Here is a 15,952-nt window from a genome sequence, read left to right on the forward strand (position 1 = left end):
TAATATACTATAACTCCTTCAAAAATCCACAAAAGAGGTTTTTCTAGCTGTATATCTATACTGACGTCCGATCTAATTTTACTATATAGTGAGTGAAATGGCATATCTGAGGAGTGTGATACAGTCTATAGGGATTTATACACTATGTGATCAAAAGTATCCTGACACCCCCCAAAACATACGTTTTTCGTAATAGATGCATTGTGCTGCCACCTACTGCCAGGAACGCCATATCAGCGAACTCAGTAGTCATTAGACATAGCGAGAGAGCAGAATGGGGCCCTCCGCGGAACCCACGGACTTCGAACGTGGCCAGGTGATTGGGTGTCACTTGTGTCATACGTCTGTACACGAGATTTCCATATTAGTAAACATCCCAAGGTCCACTGTTTCCGATGTGATAGTGAAGTGGAATCGTGAAGGGACACCTAGAGCACAAAAGCGTACAGCCCGACCTGTCGGTTGGCTGCCAGAGATAGCCATCAGTTGAAGAGGGTCGTAATGTGTAATAGGCAGACATCTATTCAGGCAACCACACAGGAATTCCCGACTGTATCAGGATCCACTGAAAGTACTATGACAGTTAGGCAGGAGGTGAGAAAACTTGGATTTCATGGTCGAGCGGCTGCTCATAAGCCACACATCACGGCGGTAAATGCCAAACGACGCCTCGTTTGGTGTAAGGAGCGTAACCATTGGACGATTGAACGGTGGAAAAACGTTTGTAGAGTGACGAATCAAGGTACACAATGTGGCGATCCGATGACAGGGTGTGGGTATGGCGAATGCCCGGTGAACGTCATCTTCCAGTGTGTGTAGTACCAATAGTAAAATTCGGCGGCGGTGGTATTATGGTGTGGTCGTGTTTTTCATGGAGTGGGTTTGCAATCCTTGTTGTTTTGTGTGGCGCTATCACAGCACAGGCCTACATTGATGTTTTAAGCAACTTCTTGCTTCCTACTGTTGAAGAGCAATTCGGGGATGGCGACTGCATCTTTTAACACGATCGAGCACCTGTTCATAATGCACGACCTGTGGCGGAGTGGTTACACGACAATAACATCCCTGTAATGGACTGGCCTGAACAGAGTCCTGACCGGAATCCTATAGGACATCTTTGGGATATTTTGGAACGCCGACTTCCTGCCAGGCCTCACTGACCGACATCGATACCTCTCCTCGTTGCAGCACTCCGTGAAGAATGGGCTGCCATTCCCTAAGAAACCTTCCAGCACCTGATTATACACATGCCTGTGAGAGTGGAGGCTGTCATCAAGGTTAATGGTGGTCTAAGACCATATTGAATTCCGGTGTTACCGATGGAGGGCGCCACGAACATGTAAGTCATTTTCAGCCAGGTGGCCGGATACTTTCGATCACATAGTGTGTCATGAGAACAGGTATAAAAGTCTGATTCAGTGTGCTACCAGCTAGTGGCATTGACGAAAACTTGTATTTGAGCGGTAAAGACCAGCTGTGCAGGCTGTGAATCATGAAGTCACTGATTACTGTGCCACCAAAGCGGAGTTATTAAACACGGTTTTCCGAAACTCCTTCTCCAAAGAAGACGAAGTAAATATTCCTGAATTCCAATGAAGAACAACTGACAAGATGAGAAACCTAGATGTAGATATCCTTGGAGTAAGCAAGCAGCTTAAATCACTTAATAAAGGCAAGGCCTCCGGTCCAGATTGTGTACCAGTCAGGTTCCTCTCAGAGTATGCTGATAAAATAGTTCCATATTTAGCAATTATATACAACCACTCGCTCACAGAAAGATCCGTACCTACAGCCTGGAAAATTGCTCAAGTCACACCAATACCCAAAAAGGGAAGTAAGAGTAATCCGCTGAATTACAGGCCTATATCACTAACGTCGATTTGCAGTAGGGTTTTGGAACATATACTGTATTCGAATATTATGAAGTACCTCGAAGAAAACGTTTATTGACACAAAGTCAGCACGGATTCAGAAAATATCGTTCTTGTAAAACGCAACTAGCTCTTTATACTCATGAAGTAATAAGTGCTATCGACAGGGGATGTCAAATTGATTCCATATTTTTAGATTTCCAGAAGGCTTTCGACACCGTTCGTCACAAGCGTCTTCTAACCAAGCTGCGTGCCTACGGAGTATCGCCTCAGTTGTGCGACTGGATTCGTGATTTTCTGTCAGAAAGGTCACAGTTTGTAGTAATAGACGGAAAGTCATCGAGTAAAACAGATGTAATATCCGGTGTTCCCCAAGGAAGTGTTATAGGCCATCTATTGTTCCTGATCTATGTCAACAACGTAGAAGACAATATGAGTAACCGTCTTAGATTGTTTGCAGATCATGCTGTCATTTACCGTCTTGTAAAGTCATCAGATGATCAAAACGACTTGCAAAATGTTTTAGATAAGAATCCGTATAGTGCGAAAAATGCCAAAGTGAATAAGGAAAAGTATGAAGTTATTAACATGAGTACTAAAAGAAATCAGCTAAATTTCGATTGCGCGATAAGTCACACAAATCTGAAGGCTATAAATTCAACTACATACTTAGCGAGTACAATTACAAATAACCTAAATTGGAACGATCACATAGATAATATTGTGGGTAGAGCAAATCAAAGACTGCGATTCATTGGCAGAACATTTAGAAGGTGCGACAGGTCTCTTAAAGAGACTGCTTACACCACGCTCGTCCGCCCTATTCTGGAGTATTGCTGTGCGGTGTGGGATCCACATCAGGTGGGACTGACGGATGACATCGAAAAAGTACAAAGAAGGGCAGCTCGTTTTGTATTATCGCGAAATAGGGGAGATAGTGTCACAGACACGATGTGTGAATTGGAGTGGCAATCATTGAAACAAAGGCGTTTTTTTTGCGACGGAATCTTCTCATGAAATTTCAATCACCAGTTTTCTCCTCCGATTGCGAAAACATTCCGTTGGCACCCACGTACATTGGGAAAAATGATCATCACGATAAAATAAATCAGGGCTCGCACAGAAAAATTTAAGTGCTCGCTTTTCCCGCGTGCCGTTCGAGAGTGGAACGGTAGTGAGACAGCTCTGCCGCCGGCCGGAGTGGCCGTGCGGTTCTAGGCGCTACAGTCTGGAGCCGAGCGACCACTACGGTCGCAGGTTCGAAATCTGCCTCGGGCATGGATGTGTGTGATGTCCTTAGGTTAGTTAGGTTTAATTAATTCTAAGTTCTAGGCGACTGATGACCTCAGAAGTTAAGTCGCATAGTGCTCAGAGCTATTTGAACCATTTGAACCCTCTGCCAGGCACTTTACTGTGAATAGGAGAATAATCACGTACACGCAGACGTTGTTTATCAGATCTGTATGTTTTTGACCCATAAGGCAATGATGTCACACCAGTTGCGCAAGCTTAAAAACTCCTTAAAACGTGCACAACTGAAGATGTGCTTGTAATTGTGATGCCAAGTTTCATGGAGTCTGTAGGAGTAGCAATACATCGCGCGGTAGATTTAGTGCAGTGTATTTCAGATTACCGCATCTATGTTACCTTTAACAGTATTCAAAGAAAAATAACCAATAAATCCGCAAGATATAAAAAGTAGTGTGTTTACATGCTCTTGTGCTCTAACACAGCAGCCGCCACTGAATGTACCTCTGGAAGGGAAGTATTTACTTGAAGTGAGGAAGTTGAAATTGTCGCTAGGTGAGATAGACTTGAAAAAATCATCGTCAGCCGGCTAACTCAGAAATAGTAACTGGTCAGTGCGGAGAGCAAAAAAACAAGTTCTACTTACTTTTATTTAAAAATATCCATCACACACTTCAATGTAACCTCATGAACTCTTCATGATAAAAGACGTAGCCATTTTCAAATCATCTCATGTTTCTGCATTGTTCATTCAGACGTGTCAGTGCATGTACTACTCTCCTGCACTTGCTTCTTTTATTTAGACTTCTCTTTTCATCAGTCTGTTTACATTAGACGACCAATGAACAAGTTAGGCCCAAGAAATACATTATTGGTTGATTTTCTAGTTTTTTAGATTTACACACTGATAAGCCAAAAGACATGTCCGCCGCGACGTTGCTTGCAGCCTGGTGGCGTTTCAGGCAAGTGACGTGATAACAAAGGTATGTAAGATGAGCAGACATGGACGGGGGTCGCTCTAGCGAAGATATAGGCTGAAAATCGGGAAATCAATTGAGATAAGCTACTTTGACATAGGGCAGATTTTTATTAGGCAGAACTTGTGAAAGAGGATCCCAAAAACGAAGTTGTTCGAATGTTCATGTGCTACTGTCGTGAGCATCTACGGAAATAGGTAGAAGCACAGGGAAACTACCACTAGGCGGTAACTAGTTGGACGACCACGACTCTTCACAAAACGTGGGTTCAAAATGGCTCTGAGCACTATGCGATTTAACTTCTGAGGTCATCAGTCACCTAGACCTTAGAACTAATGAAACCTAACTAACCTAAGGACATCACACACATCCATGCCCGAGGCAGGATTCGAACCTGCGACCGTAGCGGTCGCTCGGCTCCAGACTGTAGCGCCTAGAACCGCACGGCCATTCCGGCCGGCACAAAACCTGGGGTTCAGAGGTTTGTCTGCTCTGTAAAGTAGGATAAATGATGATCTGTGGCATCTCTGCCAAACGAGCACAATGCTGGTACACACACTAGTTTCGGAGCACACTGTTCATTTACATTATTGAACATGGAACTCTGCAGCAGACCACCCCTTCGTGTTTACATGTTGACCCAATGACACCGTCAGTTACGATTGCAGTGGGCACGGGACTAACGGGATTCGACCGTCGATCAATGGAAACGTGTATGCACATTTTTGCTGCGCTAGGTCTATGTTCTTCTGCACAAATGCCGTCAACGAGGTGAATGATGGCTTGAAACGTGCAACGCGCCACGGACGCAGGCTGATGAGAGCAGTACTATGCAATGGGAGACATTCTCCTGCGTTTGCAGGGGATCTGTGGTATAATCGAAGACACCCTTCGTGCTTCCCCGACGACTATGTCATCTTTCAGCTGTATAACTGCCCGTGTCTCGGAGCCAGAATCCGTCTACAGTGGTTTGAGGAGCGTTATAAGTGAACTCATATTGATGTATCGGTGACCAGATTCGTCTGCTGTAAATCCTATAGAAACCATCTGGGTCGCAACTGGGTGCCATCACCACGTACGCATATCAGCGACCCGTTATTTACGCTAATTACATGACGTGTGCGCAGAAATCTGATGCCGCATACCTACACAAACCTACCAACAAACTGTTGGATCCATGATACGCAGAATCAGTTACGTATTTCGTTCTAAAGACGGACAAACAAGCTATAAGCAGGTTGGCTCATCACTGCATATCACCTCCTACTTGGTACATTCAGCGAGTTCCGTCGTGCTGAAAGTGATGATGATGGAATGTAATTCTGTTATTAATGAAAATAAAAACCGTCTGCAGCAACGAATGGTTACAGATCAATTAGTCCGGCAGCATTTCATTCGGGTAATGAGTGGGGAGGGTAGGAATTACTGCACCCAAACTCATTGAATTTTATAAATTTGTAAACTGGGCAGTTAATAACATGAACTTATTTTCTTCCATTTATTCACGCTTTCACCTTCTCAAATATTTTCCGTTTCTTCTGAAGCGCTGCAAACGATCTCATTTTATTTAACTTTAATTGTCTAGAGTGCCTAGACTGAATAATACTCGTTTTTAACTTTTCCTTTCCATGGCACTGGTAAAAAATTTCCACTACAAATATGCATTCCTCTGTTCAGTCTTTTCTTTTCATTTTGATTGTTATTTACATTACCCCTTATGGAGTGGCAGGCTTGCAGTGATCATGTTGTGGATTTTTAATATTTGATTAAAATAATTGAAAATACACAAAAATTCATTCCCATACTTAAAAAACATATATCTTAATCCGATGAGATGATAATCCGTGCAGTATGAGACTGAAAGGATGATGATGCTGCGTACTCCTGGTAACAACTTTAGTGCGAGACATTTAGCTGCAGTAGGGACTGGAAGGGAAGAGGCACGAGTAATGATGTAGCTTGAGCAGTGGGGAGGGCCTAGTGACGGGAAGCACGTGATGGGCAGGGAGGTAGGATTTTTTATGGGATGGAAGGGCAAGAAGTGTGGAAGGTTATAGATGATAAGCTGGATAAATCTCACGAATAACTTCATGGCATGGAAATAGAAGGCGGTTGAAATTACTCTGGGAAATGACATGGAGACCGTGGAGATGTAAGGAAGATGGGACGTGTTGATACGGGTGCGGCAACAGACAAGAGTGCTGGAGGATGGCTTTCGCAGTGGGCTGTTGCAAATTCGATTTTGTTAACTTTAAACAGGACTGCCATAATTACAATCTATTTGTGCATCACTACTGACCAGTTGCAACCTTAGAGGTCACTCTCAAGTGATGCAAGGTGCTGTGGCGCGCCTGCCACGGGGCGCCAGCGGCGGAATGTCCGCAATATTCAAACGAAGTCAGCATACAGGCCGGCAGAGGGCGACTCAGCCGTTCTCGCCGACACCGCAATCGTGACGCGCAGCTGCAATCGGCGTGCAAAGATCGGTTCTCCTTCCGCGGCCCGGCTCTGCTGCCACTCTAAACGAAATAATCCTCCGTGAAGCGAAGATTTAAGCTCTTGCTGAAGCAGCAGAAAGCAGTGACACCGCCTGCGCGGAACTGATGATCATCACCAGAGCCGCCGCCACTGCAGCTGTCGTCGTCCAGTCCACCGTTCAACGCCGCTCTTCTGACCAAGACGTCGAGCTGCCGGGGACCGAACCCTAGCAGCCCGGCTGGTCTGGACTAGGAGATCATTTCGGTGATTGTAATGAGGAAGTTTAACTTAACATCACTCGTACTCGTAAAAGAACTTAGCATTCAAGATGAACGGATTAGTAGCATTCCAGACCTTAACTTTTCCTTCCAGTACATAGTCTGTCAAGTGACTTCATTCTTGACAGTAGCAAGGGTAACATTTTATGCCATGTAAGAATCATGGAAGAAGTGTTCCTTTATTCGGTGTTTAATCTGGAAGACTTTCCAAGCACTTTTAAGTTGTTTGCTCAAATAATTAGAACTGTGTTAATAAACAATTAGTTCAGTCGAGTGAATATGTCTTGGGTTGGACATAAATCAAGGTATGTGCGTTAACGAGAACTTCAAAGCGGCAATGGGAATACAGGTATAAGACTTCCGTACTAGCCACAGACAGTTACTAACAGGTATCCAAATGCACCAGCTGATGTGTTTCGAATAGTACCATGACCATGAAGCATGTAATGCTGATACCAGAATGAGATTTTTACTCTGCAGCGCAGTGTGCGCTGATATGAAACTTCCTGGCAGATTAATACTGTGTGCCGGACCGAGACTCGAACTCGGGACCTTTGCCTTTCACGGGCAAGTGCTCTACCAACTGAGGTACCCAAGCACGACTCACGCCCCGTCCTCACAGCTTTACTTCCACCAGTACCTCTTCTCCCACCTTCCAAACTTTACAGAAGCTCTTCTGCCAACATTGCAGAACTAGCACTCCTCAAAGAAAGGATATTGCGGAGACATGGCTTAGCCACAGCCTGGGGGATGTTTCCAGAATGAGATTTTCACTCTGCAGCGGAGTGTGCGCTGATATGAAACTTCCTGGCAGATTAAAACTGTGTGCCTGACCGAGACTCGAACTCGGGGCCTGAGTCGTGCTTGGGTAGCTCAGTTGGTAGAGCACTTGCCCGCGAAGGGCAAAGGTCCCGAGTTCGAGTCTCGGTCCGGCACACAGTTTTAATCTGCCAGGAAGTTTCACGTAATGCTGATAACTGACGTCACGTTCCAATCATTGATGACTCGCGTTACTGTACTACTCCGGTTGACTATCCGCGAGAGTATGGCGGCGACTTGTTAGAGATCCTGATCTTCTAATATTTTGAAGAGGCATAGCTATTCTACTGCTCGAACCATAATGCGGTAAGCCATAGATAGGATTTCATGCCACAGCTGATAATGTTTTAGAGAACTTTGACGGTACAACGGTACGTCACGGATATCTTGTGTTCTCATCTATTGTATCTCATATCATAGTATCACGGAGAAATTTTTCAGTAGGACAATGTTCATCCACACATAATATGTGTGTCCATGAACTATCTGCATGACGGTGAGGTGCTCCCGTGGTCAGCAGATTCCCAGATCTGTCACCGATAGAACATGTGCGGGATCCGCTCGGATGTCAACTCCTTCCTAGTGCCAGTATCCAAAACGTCGAGTACCAGCTACAACAGTTGAGGGCCAGACTGCCTCAGGAGAAGATACAACAGTTTTATGAAACCCCTCCCAACGGGATCAATGCATGCATGCAGGCGAGAAGGGATGCAATGTCACACTGATAAGTGGGCTCATACTGATAATTTATTTGTAATTTGACTCGGTATTGTAATAACGTAAATAATGTCACATACCTTATCAACCCGCAAAGTTTCATTTCATTTCCTCCTGGCCTTCTGGATATATGAAGTTTTTTCTTAGGCAGTGTATTTTGCTTTTTGATGTGTTGCATGTCGACTACGTAACGGTTCTTGGTGTCCTCAGAACAGAGCAAGATGTGAAGAACCTGCCCCACACGTGTGAAGTTATCACTAGTTGCACCATTACGGAGAGCATTAGAGGACGCCGGTAACATCGGGAGGATCAATGTCTCCGGTGTATCCCGATCGTGGATGCTACTGGGTGTGGGGCCAGTACGCTGATACCGAACAGATGGAAGTGTCCGGAGTCGATAGTCCGTGGTAGCTGCAACTGTGAGTGACAAGCAGATAAGCAGTTTCGCAGGGTCCGGTATGAGACATTCCTGGCGCCTGTCCGTGATATAATACCAAATATCACTGCTGTGCGATCAGGCTGCGTATCTCTGAGGGTTCCGTGTCGATATATGATAAAACTCAAAGTCATATTTTCCATTTTATGAAGTTCCTATGACGTAAAAAAGTACTGTCCGTCCACTTACAGGAAGGTCGGCTACCGAAATATTTGAAGAAATAAACAGCAGCTTCCGAACATCCGAACTGTCATTCAGTTTGGGATGGCTGAATTGCTTTAGTTCAGTACTACTGACAGAATTTATACAGTAGTCGCATTAAAAACACAGAACAAGACGTAGACCGCGTTGAGTTTATGGAACTCAAAATACAACAGAATGTAATCGTAATAAAACACGTATCAGACGGACCAGTCAAGACGACTTAGTTGTAAGTCATTAGACTCGTATTTTGGAGAACAGCAGTTCGGATTCTCGCCCGGATCTCCACAATTAGGTTTTCCCTTGTTTCCAAAAATCGCTTACCAAAATCGCGTGGATGACACAGTTGATTTCTGTCTCCATCGTGTCCAAACGCGAGCGTGTGCTCCGTCTCTGATTACCTCGTTGTCGATAGGACGTTAAACCCACATCTTACTTACATTGCATTTTCAGTATACACTGTTAACGATCCAACTATCTTAAAAATAAAAGAAATTTTTAATAAGCCTCTCATTTCTGAAGATAGGGAGGTGTCAAATGGTAAATGTAATAAATTCATCTCAGTGAAACGTCTTAGAAATACATGTGGCGTCAGTGTGTGCAAAGGGATTCGGCAAACTCGCTTAAAATGAGTGAATTATTTGCTATGGCTTGTTTTGCTATAACACAAAAAGGTACTTTAGAGCTTCAATATTATATTATTTGATCTTTAATTGATTTATAGAAAAAGTAAAGTTTTTCTGATGCACCAACTTCATTTTTTATGTAATGCTTTGCTTTTTCAGGTGGCAAAGCAACAGTACTGAAATAAGTTTATTGTTTGTTGTTGCAGAGTAATAAGATCACCCAAAATGAATCGAAGAACGCAATTTGAACAGAAAAGGACACAGTGTGTGGATTTGTTTGTTGGAGCGAAGTCAGGCACCCAGGTTCAGAGAAATTTCAGAACGCATTACAGGAAACCACCACGCTCTCGGTCACACATAAGAATATAGCATAGGAACTTCATGGAAACAGGGAGCTAGATAAGAAAAAATACGTCGTCAAACAAAGGGCACGGTGAGTGTATAAGTGGGAGTGCTAGTCGAGACTCCGGACGTTTTGTGGGGCGGAGCCCTTATGACGTTACTCATATGAATAATATGAATGTACTAGGCTGTGTAAAGCATACTGCCAGCTGTGTGAAGCATTCTGTGTCCATCGACAGAACGCCTTGTGGACTGTATGGTAGTATCTTACACGCGTTTGATAAGGAAAACGCCACTCACAAAAACGGATTGTACCTTGCATGATCACCGCTTCATTATCCTGAACCTGTCTTGTGTAATGTAAAAGTTCAATTCAAGCACAAAGCTGCCGGACTTCTCAGCTTTACCGTAATTTTGGTAACACTTTGCACATCACTGGAGTCTAAATTACTACGCAGTTCGACGAGAAAACCACTCCAGGATATGATATTGAAATTTAGGAGAGGGGGGGGGGATATGATGAAGCTAAGAGCTTACATCTCTCTACATTTTTCACTATAGACATCTGCTGCAAGCACGAATATGATGAAGACGGTACACTGGCACACTGCACATCTCATGCTCTGCTGTGGGACAGCACGAACTGTTTATGCATGTAGTTACGAAAGTCATCGCTACAGTTAGCAGTAATAGGTCTCTGGCTAGCTGACTGTTTCCTGTACAAAAGGACACGATGCAGATGGATCTGGTCCAAAAAGATACATACCAATGGAGAAAATGGCGCCTCAAAATTAGGAAAGCCAACTCCGTGAAAATTTGGTGTGCAAGGAAGAACAAGAAATTTTCCAGTCTGTCATGAAGATAATGTTTTACAAATTTTTAAGTATGCAGTTAAGACATACTATTTGAGAACAGTCACTGATTGTAACTTAGTACACTATTCCGATAGGTAAATTTGATTGAGATTGTTCTCAAACATCTTAAGTTGATTATAATAATGGTCAGTCACATATACGTCGTGTCTCTATTCTTGAAATGAAAGAAAATTATCTAATGCGAGTAAGATCATTACAGTTCTTAATAATTTCTACAATTACTAACAGGGAACACAAAGGCAATGAAGAATTTTCTTATATGGGTATCAGACAGGTATTTCAAACAAAAAAATTGATGTTACCTGTCTCTTCAGATACACTGCCTGACAAAATAGTGAAGCGTCCAAGAGACATGGTCGGATGTCAATGGCACTTCGTACACGTACACTCCATCGACTTGTGCGTAAATCATTAGAGTCGCAATTTTCTGCGACAGGTAGAACGACTACCAGGGTGCATCAGTGTTGTTCCCATTTACTGTTGTTACCAGGCTAAAAAGTGTATGTGAGAGGCGAGAATAGTGCCAGATTTTGAGTAATAGCTGCGAAGGACATTGAGGGGCCACGTAATCGTGTAAGGCAGCGTTACCAGCACCGAATATAATTTGAAAGGGGCCTCACTGTAGGATCCTATTTAGCAGACTGGTCGAATCGTACAATATCCAAATTTGTGGAGCATTCAGATTTGAAAGAAGTCCGATGGAGGACTGCATGGGAACATGCTGGCAGGTATACCCATCGTCAAGGTTCCGGTCGACCACATCTGACCACCACAAGGGGCGATCGTCGTGTTGTGCAGCAATCATGTCGCAGTCCCTTTACATCTGCCCCTGCCATCAGAGAACAAGTAATGAAATACCGCAACATTCTGTGTCATCCCGCGCCGTTGGTCAGAAACTAATGAAACTAGCAGCAGCCGATCTATGGAAATACCATCCCCTGTCTAGACTGCCGTTAACACTGCATCTCAAATGGATGCCTTTGAGTAGAGCCGTGACCAGGAAGCATGGACTGCTGATGAATGTCGCCGCATTGTGTTTAGCGATGAATCGCGTTTCTATACTATTCCGGCGAGCATGGCGGCGACCTGGGGAGAGGACCCATTCTTCCTACGTTTTCACTGATTCAGCGTTTTCAGCTTCGGCGTGTATCGCCAGCATACCAAAAAGAGAAACACGATGCAGCTCTGCAGTATACGCAGCAAGCCATAGCAGGCGGCAATAGCCTCGCGTGTGGCGCATAGTTCCCAGCCTCATCCCAGACAACCTTCAATACATCTCAGGTATTTTATCGAGAATGGAAAGAGGTATTGCTCTCCGTCCGCCGTTAAAACCATTTTCGATACGTTAGCTATATATCGTACTCAGCAATGTATAACCTAAAACCCACCAAAGGTAAACTGGCCTGTCACTAAATTCTCCACCGCAAACTTTTAAAAATATGTCGCGTAGTTTACTTAGGGGAGAAGTATCACAATAAGGAAGGACGATAGCGACATGAAAACTAGTTCATTATCAAGCTGTCATATGGGGCTACGAAACTGTAAAAATAGCTTTTTTACTTGTTAGTTTCCTTAGAATCGAGCGAGAGAACCTGCGTAGTGAAGAACGCATGCGAATCCAATAACCGTTATTTATTTTTCTTTACGGAAAATGTAAGAGCTTTACTGAGAAACCAGGAAGAGAGAGGATGTAGCTTTGATTTATTTACATAAAACAATTTTTTCGAGGCACATCTCATGAGTCTAAATTTGTCTCGTACGATACAGTTGCATGCAGCAAACACTACTCCTTGTTGTACCAGGCGATACATGTTGGTGTCGTATCGCTGCCGTTTCAGTGTGAACCAGTGAAGTCGCTTCAACTAATCTCCTACTTCCTCCACCATTCCGGTTTGCTTCTGCGTTGTATCGCGAATCGTATCGTCTCCGTGAGAACCGTGTCAAACATCCAAACACAAAGACGTTGTAAGCTAATGACGCCGAAGCAATGTTTCAAGAGCAGTTTTATAATAATGGGCTGAAACAGGAGGCAGGCTAAACTCATGCTAGAACAGATGAATGCCCATCGGAACGTTAAGAAACACCTGCACACGATGGGTACAGGGAAATAAGCCCCTTAGTGTAGGCTATGTGCTGAGGCGGATAAAACAGCAATGCATTTAATCTTAAGATGCGAAGAGTTGGAGGTCAAAAGACACTGATATTCGTGTCTTTCATTCCTGACGAAATTGTATCTAACAAAGAACGAGTGAAGTGTCTTCTACTACCCTTTCAGAGTACCGGTTGGCTTTACTAGAATCGCAAGGAGAGAAACAGCACAATTATGGTATGGGGAATATTGAGTTAACAACACTGTTGTTTTGTCTCTCTGCGCAAATCAGCCAGTTAGTCATTTGATGTGGATCGCCAGCTGGGATTGTTTTAAGGATAGGAAAGGAAATCGGCAGCGCCCCATTAGAGGACCCATCCTAGCATTTGCCTGCAGCGATTTAGGGAACTCATGGAAAACCTAAATCTGAATTTTCGGGTAAGGATTTGAACCGTCGTGCTCCGGAATGCGAGTCTAGTGTGCTAACCACTGCCTCACGTGGCTTCCTACCTAACAAACATCGTTAAAAATCTTCTGCAAACCTAGTGGTACTGTCACTCAAGTCTTATCTTCATATACCTTCTGTATATTGCTTCCAACTTTCAGCCTTCCATTCTTTGCTTGGTATTGAGTTTCCATCGGAACTCCTCATTTTCAAAGAGCTGCTGTTCTTTCCACCAAAGGTCTTTTTAATTTTCCTGTAGGGGTATCTATCTTTCCCATAAAATAGTCATTCATTTTTCGACAGCCTTGCACTTATCCTACATCCATTTTGCACATTTTGTCAATCTCATATGTAGACGTATGTATTCCCTGTTGTCTGATTCATTTTCTGCAAATTTCCATTTTTTGTTTTGTCAATTACATTCAATATCTCGCATGTTAGCCACAAATCTCCACTGGGCCTTGTTTTGTTTTTACCCATTTCCTATTCTGCTACCTTAATTATCTCATCTCTCAAAGTTATCCATTCATCTTCTAATGTACTGAAGTTCTCTACAGTATCTGGCTATTTCAATTTATCCTGGTCCCTAGCCTTTATATCCTATCTTTCTGAATTTTTTTCTGTTTTAACTCGTAGTCCATCTCCAATAAATTATGGCTAGAGTCCACTTCTGCCCCTATAAAAGTTTTGTAGCCAGGATCTCGATTCCAGGTATCTATCTAGCCATTTTGTAATCTTTTTGTCAGTGAACATCTCAGTTTTAAATATGTCTTGCCATTTTATAATCCATCTGAAACCTACTAGTATCTCCAAGTGTCATACACGTATACAACCGGCTTTCATAATTCATATCGAAAATATTTTGCAATGATTAAATTATGATATGCGCAAAATTCTATCAGGTAACTTCCTCTTTCGTTCCTTTCTCCCAGTCCATTTTCTTCAAACTCATTTCCTTCTTTTCTTTTCATTTTCGTACTATGGTATTTCAGTCTCCAATTTTGCATAGATAATCCTGTATTCACACTACCAGAAGGACGAATAGTACTGCCATAGCAGTATAGCATACCTAATTCCCACTATATCTAACTTCAACCTCAACATTTCACTCTTTCAATTTCCTAAATACCAATCAGTTTAAAGTATGTAGCATCCCACACTCCGACTATGGAATCGCAGTTTTGTTTTCCCTGATGAAAACATTTTCCCGAGTAATCCTCGCCCAGAGATCCGAATGGGGGAACATTTTGTCTCCAGAATATCTTACCCAACAGGATGCCACTATTACAAAGTCATGTATTAGAGCTAGTGTTCTTAATTTCAGCCACTAGCAGTATCGATACAGCAGGACTAGATTGCCGGGATCATCCAGCCCCTGCAGCTATTAAAAATGCTGCTACCCATTTCCAGAACTGGCCTGATGGGCACCCACCCCATGTAACTGGACTGCAGCGAAGGCGATATTTACATAGTAAATGTGCTTTTCGTAGATGCATCACAAGTGGTTAACTCGGCAGTATGCGAAGCTCGCCGATAAGGAGCGCTGAACGTAACTAAAGATAACGTAAGCATGCTTTCATACAGAGTGAAAAGAATTTAAACCGACAAACTCTGGCAGGTTGTAGGGAACATCAATACAAATATTTTTCCCTAGTGTCATTTTTTCCTATGAGGAATATTTAAACCGGTAGAGGACGATTTCTCTGATGGCAAATTAACTAAACCTACAAACGATTTTCCATTTCTTATGACCAAGAGGCAACACATTAACACAACCCAATTTCAATTGCAGTAGATTTTCAAAAATGCCTTCACTGACACGTATACCATGGTTAAACTGTCGGATCATGTTCTGTCGGACACGGGCAAAAACACCAGGAGTGTCCTGAAGTACTGAATTGTTCCTGCTGCTGCTGCTACTATCCGGGCAACCAGATCCTCTTCTGATGCAACAGGAGTTGCATAAACAAAGTTGTGCATCTCTCCCCACACAAAAAAAGTCTAGATGGGAAATATCTGGGGATCGAGCAGGCCATGGTACAGGACCACCTCTGCCAATTCACGTTTCTCGGAACCGTCGGTCCAGGAATCAACGCACACGACGACTGAAATGTGCCGGCGCCCCGTCATGTTGGACCCACATGCGTTGTCTTGTAGGGAGCGGGACGTCTTCCAGAAATTCTGGAAATGCTCTGGCGAGAAAATTGTAATAGTGCCTGCCATTTAGTGCCCTAGGTAGCAGATACGGCCCAATTAAACAGTCCTCAACAACACCGACCCACACATTAACGAAGAACCGCACTTGATGAGCGCTAGTAAGTGTGGCATGTGGGTTATCTTCACTCCAGACATGCGAACTGTGCATGTTGAAGACTCCATCACGCCCGAACGTTGCTTCATCGGTAAATAACACAGAGGATGGAAATGTAGGATACATTTCAGACTGTTCCAGGTACCACCGCGAAAACTGTGCTCTGGGTGGATAACAAACTGATTCCAGGTTGTGGACACGCTGTAAGTGAAATGGACGTAAGAACTGCACTCGAAGGA

Source organism: Schistocerca americana, chromosome X (genome assembly GCF_021461395.2).
Source record: "Schistocerca americana isolate TAMUIC-IGC-003095 chromosome X, iqSchAmer2.1, whole genome shotgun sequence".
Taxonomy (NCBI): Eukaryota; Metazoa; Arthropoda; class Insecta; order Orthoptera; family Acrididae; genus Schistocerca; species Schistocerca americana.